The sequence below is a fragment of the Pollicipes pollicipes genome, unplaced genomic scaffold, assembly GCF_011947565.3.
Source record: "Pollicipes pollicipes isolate AB1234 unplaced genomic scaffold, Ppol_2.1 Scaffold_2555;HRSCAF=2994_pilon_pilon_pilon, whole genome shotgun sequence".
Lineage (NCBI taxonomy): Eukaryota > Metazoa > Arthropoda > Thecostraca > Pollicipedomorpha > Pollicipedidae > Pollicipes > Pollicipes pollicipes.
The window spans coordinates 7,729,662-7,737,252 of record NW_023596136.1 but is presented as its reverse complement, the minus strand read 5'-3'; the positions used below and the strand labels follow the sequence as shown (position 1 = coordinate 7,737,252).

Below are 7,591 nucleotides of genomic sequence, written 5' to 3'. Positions count from 1 at the left end.
TCCAAAACGGCCGCTCGAGGTGTCAAGGTTTGACCTTGGCTCCAAATCAGCCGCTCGAGGCGTCAAGGTTTGATCCTGGCTCCAAATCAGCCGCTCGAGGTGTCGAGGTTCGGCCCAGGCTCCAAATCAGCCGCTCGAGGTGTGAAGGTTCGGCCCAGGCCCCAAATCAGCCGCTCGAGGTGTCAAGGTTCGGCCTAGGCCCCAAATCAGCCGCTCAAGGCGTCAAGGGTTCGGCCAAGGCCCCAAATCAGCCGCTCGAGCTGTCAAGGTTCGGCCCAGGCTCCAGATCAGCCGCTCGAGATGTCAAGGTTCGGCCCAGGCTCCAAATCAGCCGCTCGAGGTGTCAAGGTTCGGCCCAGGCTCCAGATCAGCCGCTCGAGATGTTAAGATTCGGCACAGGCTCCAAATCAGCCGCTCGAGGTGTCAAGGTTTGACCCTGGCTCCAAATCAGCCGCTCGAGGTGTCGGGGTTCGGCCCAGGCTCCAAATCTAAAGTCGAGTCGAAATGCACCACCGAAGAATCACGCGGCAGACACGAAGCGGTCATAGCATTGCGAAGTGCCTCAGGCATGGTAGGTCTGCAGATCGAAATCTGTTATTTTGAGAACCGAATGCATCCATGTTGATTTAGCACGCCCGAGCATGGATACTCTCTTGGTGTCTTAAAGAACGGGACATTGTTAAGTGCAGAGGGAGGTGGGTGAGGGTAAACGTATCAGCGGGAGGCATTGTCAGCAGCTCTCGGACGAGCTTAGCATTAACTTTGTCTTATGCATGGAAGTAGTTCAGAAGATTCGACCGAAGCGCCATCTAGAACTTTCAAACGGTTAGGTGGACCAGCCCGCATTGATGTGGAAGACAATGGTTTATTTCTGTGTGCTGCTCTCATGTTGCACCGATAGAGGACTGAATACTGTTCCCAATGTCATGTACCCGCCGTTCCAACTACCCGTGCCAATGATTCGTGGCAGTTGCTGCCGCCCATCCGGGCAGCAATTCGGATCCGTAGTTTGCTTGTTCCGTCCGGAGGGGACAGTAAGTACCTGCCACCAAATATTATCCGATTGTTTTGATTGTGCAATCTTCAGAGTCAACGGTCTTTCTCTGCCTGCACCAGTATGCCTTCCCCGCACATTGGGTTTGGTCCGCCGTGCTCCAAATCCATGCGTCGCCCCCACGGTCACTGCATTGGAAAATCTGGTGCAACTGTGGACGATCTGCCGATTTTGCTGCCCACCGATCTCTTGGTTCCTGAATCTGGTAGCCTTAAACTCCAGTTGTCTTGCATGCGTCACAAATGGAAACGACGGTCCTGTTTCTGTTTTTGGCTTCTGGGGATATGGATGTGCTTATGTCTCGCGTTACTTCTGCCATTTTGAGGGATTTTTATCAAGCGACATTGAAAGCGCACCTGCCGTGGGTCGGGTGGCAGGTGTACATGTATTGAGGTTTGTTGGCACTGCACGAATAGTGGTCATGTTTTAATTGGTTTCGTGGTAGTCAGTGCCCAGCCGACAGCAAATCATCCGCTGCGTTGGACGTCTTCGTGACATGGTGCGCCGAAAGTCGTGCTCGCGCGCGTTGAATTCCGGCCAGGCTTAACTGCTGAATTTTTGAACTTTTTAATGTTTGCCTTAAATCACACTCACAACTCAACGATCTCTTGAAACTTTTGCTATGCTCTGAAATTGATCACAATTGTGTGCTAAACTTGGGTTTACACTTTTGGCTTTTACTGTGTACATATACTGAACTTGTGACAGAATTGTTGCTGGTATGCCAGTCACAGTTGTTGTAATTTTACAATCTGTACTAGTACCAGTGAGGAATTGGTTGCATCATATCTTTGAAAAATCAGCCCTTTCAGAGCATCACATTCTAGTTTGAGAAAACTGTGTACTAGTTTTAACTATGGTAATAAGGACATTTCAAATAGCAGGTATCATTGTGGATTGTCTCAAAGCTATTTTAACTTGTCAGGAATGTTGTCCCAATGTGTATATGTTGCATGAGTCCAGCACAACTTTTGCAATAGATGCTGATATGAAAAGAAAAGCAAAGGCTTAAATCAGCAATGTATGACATGTTTTGGAGCCATGGTACAGTGAAAACTGCATGATATATATATATATATATATATATATATATATATATATATTATCCATGTAACTGTGGTAATGTTTGAATACAACCTGCCAAACTTATATGTCCATCTTCCACAGGCTGGGTAATGACCTGGCATCATGTTAAGGAAGCACAAAGACTCAACCATCACTGAGGGAGTGAGCGGAACATATGTCAAGCGGGAGGCACCTCCAGAACTTTCAAGTGAGAGAGTATTATAGGAAACTAAGATAGCTATATTTATGTGAGGATACTGTCCAAAGATGATGTGATAATGTTAGAATCCAAAAGTACTGTGAGAAATATTCAGAACCTCTCGGAACGATTTTCTCATGATCCATAAAACACATCTTGCATGATATGAATGCAATGGGATGTCTTATGACCATATGATGTTATATCTGTGCATGCTTGGTGTTGTGGTGTGTTGAAAGTTCTTAAGTGTCTGAAGCTAAAGAGCAAAGATTACAGAAGGCATTTCACCCCTACATTGAAACTTAGTCTGTGGAAAGAGTATTTCATCCAATCAACACCATTTTGTAATTTCCTGCTGTCTGCTTGCACCAGCTGACTTCAGGGATCACCCAATTGCTAACTGATTAACAGCATGGGTGGCCTCTAGTCTTATGAGACCCCCTCCCTCTCTCCAGTGTTTCCAGGCTTGCGCCAGGCTGTCATGCATCTTTTCAACACTTTTCTGGTGACATCTGGGTCATAGTCAGCAGTTTACTACTGTTGGATGGCAGTGGTCCATTCACAATTGAGATAGACCCCTCATTCAGATGCATCACATGGTCTAGACGTCAGTTCGTGTTTTCGGAGGTGTCGTCCCTCGGGTCGACCGACTGGCCGTTCTCTTGCCGCACCACGCCAGCACAAGCTCGGCACAGACCCTCATGCCGACGATGGAGGTTACTGCCTGGGCTGTCAACCTTGGTTAGCCAGTAATCAGTCCCCCTTGCTCTGTGAACGTGGCCTCATGACGTCGGAGCCCACTGGAGCGGTGCTGCGTCTACCCTCTGACCCCAAAACACCGGCCGGTCCGTTTTCACGTTGGGATCGGTGCCGGCGTGCCCAGGACCTTCCAGCCAGATGGAGATGTGGTGTTGACATTGGCGAACCTTTCTGAAGAAGGCAATCAGCCACCACCGGACCGCTACCGGGAAGCTGTTTCACCGAGGGGCGCACGTCTTGAGCGTGCCCTTCGTCTCGCCGGGCTGCCCGGGGCCAGCGGGTGGTTTACCTCGGATTTCGCCCGGTCGGCGGGGGTTGCGCTGCACGGTCCAGCACAGTCTGTGTCTCAGCAGGCGTCCTTGGTCTCTGGACTAGTGCGCAGCTCGCAGAGGACAGCAGCGACCGAGACGGACGCTAGTCCTGCTGCAGTCTTCTATCCTGCAGACGTAGCTGGACTTTCGCTGTAACGCCAGCTGTCTAGTGCGGGTGTAGGTGCATGAACCGACAGCGCGAGCCAAGGCAGAGCTGCTTCCATTGTATTCGTCCTCGCTCCGGTTTCCCCGGAGCCGTCATTGTCGACCGACCTAACCGATGCAGCCCTTGCATGGCTCTTGATGAACGCGGTTCCACATGAGTATGCTTCCAGGGAACCAACGCGTAGGTTTGAGGCAGGTGGGCCCGTCTCGGGTTTTTAGTTTCGCGAATTCTGAGACGTCCGACGTTTCTCGCAGATCGTTTCGATCGCTGTGAGCTCGACGGATGAGGAGGTGACCAGGTGGTCCCGGCCATGTAGGTCTCGGGATGGGAACCACTTCCCCACGCGCCGGAACTGGCCGTGGCGACGCGACGCGTTAAGTTGTGAGAGAGTGCGCGGTCAGGACGGGAGTGCTGTCAAGACTGCTGGTTTGTGTCAATTTGTGCTGCTGTATACAGGTCTTGTCACTTATCAGCACATGGGTTCTGCGCTACGCCGACGTGGTATGCTTAGCTCTATACCAGTGCGGTAAATTCCGACGAAATTGGCTAGGGAAACGTGCAGCGCATCAAATCAAATGCTTCACGCAAGGACTTAAGCTATTAGTGATTGTTTTGGTCCAACATATCCCAAATGTATGTCGTGTATTTTTGGCACGTAACGAATCAAATGCGCACTTTCAGTCGTCAATGTGTGGACGCAGCAACCTAAGCCTCCCAAGAATGATTGGAAGAAGAAAATGTCGCTTTCTTCTAGCCAGGTACGCGCGGGGCATGATGCTGTTTTGTAACCAAATTTATTTTGTACTGATCTGGACGTAACTCTAGGTGGTTTCAAACATTCTCTGTTACGTGTCTGACGACCGGTCGATCTCCTGGGATGCATCTGGTGACTGGCCCATCTCCTAGGGTGTGTCTGACGACTGGTCCGTCTCACGAGATGCGTCTGACTGCCAATCTGTGTCGCGAGGTCCTCCTGAGCGCAGTTGTATCTCCGCGCCATCCGTGTGACGCCCGTTTCTCTGCAGCCGCCGGGCTCGTCGGGCAGCATCGTGCCTCGTGGTGTGGCGCGCGGTAGCCAGGCGCGCGTCTCCACCGGTCACGAGGGCACCTACAACGCCGCACTCGGCGGCCGGGCCTGGCGCGCTGGCCTCGCCGGCCGGCGCCAGCCCGCGGCCGGGCGGCCTGCGCGCCGCCGTCGCCGCCCACTCACCGCACGGCTCCCAGCTGAACCACGCCGGCCACGTGCAGCACCACCCGGCCGATCTCACCTCCAGGTGGGTCTCGCGCCAGGAGGCAGCGCCCCGTGTGGGGCGCTCGTGGAGGATCGCCTCCACGCGTGTGACATGTCAGCGGATGCCGCCAGGGTGGGTCAGCGACTGGGTGCCGTCTTCTGTTCGGATGCCTCGTCACAGGTACCCTTCTTTTGTTATGTCATGAGTACCGTCTTCACGTGCGGTTCCTGCCAAGGACTATCTGCGAGGAGGCAGTTATCCACAGATCGTGCGTAACAGAGACGTGCGCTTCCTGGATGACTTGTGAAAAAGCTAGCTGAACTACACGACGCCCAAGTCCGAACGAAAGCGACTTTTCGTCGAAAAAAGCGACTCAACCTCGCTCTGGTTGTCAATGCTCCACTTGTACCGGCCTCTCGAAGCTGGCAGCGATGTCTGTGCCGCCCTGGTAAGATGGGCTCGGCCCCGCCCGCGCCGCAGGATCGGTAACCAGAGCTTGCGTGAGAAGCGCTCGTCGGCGGCGCAGCACCACTGGGGCATGCGTCAGGCCATGAGCCACACCTACATCAACTACTACGCCGGCTCCGACTGTCACCTGGACCGGCTCAAGGTGAGCACCGGCCGGCCGCGGCCCCACGCCCGTCGCCTGGCGCTGCCGGACGGCGCCGCCGCCGCCGCCGCCGCCGGGGGCGTGGCGCGCGACACCGGCCGGGGAGATGTCTGTCAGACATGGACGGCGCTCGCATCGTGACGTGAGGCTGCGTTGCGTGGCGGGTGTCTTGTTTGCGGCCAGGACGGGCCAGAAAGCCAGGCTAGTGTGACGACTGGTGCGACACGGCGCGCCGCTGGTATGATCGCCTTCTTCACAGCCTGACGTGAAGTGTGGTTGATGCCGGCTGGCTTCCGTCGCATGTGCAGGAGTGCAGCCCGGCACGTTTGCCGGCTGATGTAAGGTGAGCGGCCGACCGACCGCCAGTCAATAGCCACTGCTAGTCACAGCGGAGCGCCGGTGTCGAGCCCGCCGCCCCCGCTGTAGGCGTTCGTCGACAAGCGGCCAGTGAGTCAGCGGGTTTTGACCGGGCCCGACGCGTCTGACCGCGCCGCCGCCGGCCGGCAGGAGTCGCCCGGCGGGCACGCGTCGCCGCACGGCGCGCGCAAGCCCTCCCGCCAGCAGTACTACCCCGCCGACACGCCGCTACCGCCGCCGACGGCCGCCGGCGAGCCGCCGCCGGAGCCCGTAACCAGAACCTGGAGGAGTACCGCCAGCTGCTGCAGCGGCACGTGAGTGGGGCGGGGGCCGCGACACCGAGAGCGTGGTGGTGCCTCCGCCGGCTGGGTCTGCGGCAAAAGGACCGCTGGCGGTATGTTTTGTTGGGATGTGGGATTGTCGCGCTGCACGACTGTTGGAAGTGCTTTGACGATATATGTTTGAGTACGGATCACCGTGGAGAAAACGTATCATACATTGATGCGGCAAACTTGCTGCTGGAACGAGAACCGTTCAATATAAAAAAACAAAATTTGACAAATTGTAGTGAAAGATGGCGCCACCGCCGCGCCCATTTGGACGCTCAGTATTTTGTGGCCGTGCAGCTAGCTGTTACTGCTTAATGGCATCGGACTGCCAACGCAAGACTGTGCGCGTTCACGTTTGCGGCCTCTGATGGCGTTTTTCTGTGTGAGCTCCGCTGGATGCTGTCGTGGCCCAACTGTTGCCTTATGTGTGGCCGATGTCTTTTCAGCGCGAGCAGCAGCAGCACCACCACCACCACCAGCACCAGCAGCAGCAGCAGGAGCAGCATGATCAGCAGGAGCATCAGCAGCAGGAAGAGGAGGAGGAGAAGGAGCAGCAATCAGCATCAATGGCAGCAGCACCAGCATCAACAGCAGGAAGAGGAAGAGGAGGAAAAGCAGCAGCAGGAGCAGCAGCAGCAGGAGCAGCAACAGGAACAGGAGCAGCAGCAGCAACGGGAGCAGCAGCATCATCATCAGCAGCAGCAGGAGCAGGAGCAACAGCATCGGCAGCAGCAGGAGGAGGAGGAGGAGTGGCAGCAGGAGAGCAGCAGCAGCAAACAGGAGCAGCAGCAGCAGGAGCAACTGCAGCAGCCACAGCAAGCAGCAGCAGCAGGAGGAGGAGGAGCAGCAGTTGCAGCAGCATCAGAAAAAGAAACAGAAGCAGAAGCATCAACAACAGCAACAACAAAAACAACACACAGCACCAGCAGCAGCAGCAGCAGCAGCCATATTCTCCGCAGCGGCTTCAGTACATCAGCACCTACTCCAGCAGCACACCACAGCAAACAACAGCAACAGCAACAACAAGCGATGGTATGCGTTCTCAGAGTTCCGAGGACCAGCCACCAAAACTGACAGGACAATTAAGAGTTTATTCAGAACCCAGCAATGGGTCGAAAACACTTGTGTTGACCTTATGGTGGCTCGTAACTTTTGGAAATATGTAACGAAATCTGACGTTACAAACTGGCACGCCATTAATTCTCGTCTACGTATCCTAGCTGTCAGCTGAGCAACTTTTCGATGGTGTGCGCTGGCGAGCTAGGTATCGCGTCAAATTACCAATCCACCTTATACGAAGGTATGTTTGGTAATGATGCATTGCTCATGCTCATTGCTCACAAACAATGCTCATTACCAACGGTGCGCTGACAGCGAGGCTTCTGGTGGCCAACCGGTGTTCCGCAAACACGGGCACCGCCGTGTCGGCGCGAGCTCGCTGATCGTGCCGGCCGGCTGTGTGTTCGCCGGCGGCGGACGGCGGGACACACGGCGGTCCCTTGGCGCCGG

The 7,591-nt window shown here is 55.1% G+C and overlaps 2 long non-coding RNA genes across 2 annotated transcripts; both read left to right on the top strand.

Moving 5' to 3' along the window:
* Window positions 1–1,302: 1,302 nt before the first annotated feature.
* On the top strand, window positions 1,303–4,673 carry LOC119105152 (uncharacterized). Its single transcript, XR_005095029.1, has 4 exons — window positions 1,303–1,553; window positions 2,222–2,327; window positions 4,236–4,312; window positions 4,580–4,673. It is a non-coding gene; the product is annotated as an uncharacterized LOC119105152 (long non-coding RNA).
* An 80-nt stretch (window positions 4,674–4,753) lies between these two features.
* Window positions 4,754–6,016, top strand: LOC119102766 (uncharacterized). Its single transcript, XR_005094732.1, has 3 exons — window positions 4,754–4,828; window positions 5,267–5,396; window positions 5,904–6,016. It is a non-coding gene; the product is annotated as an uncharacterized LOC119102766 (long non-coding RNA).
* Window positions 6,017–7,591: the final 1,575 nt, after the last annotated feature.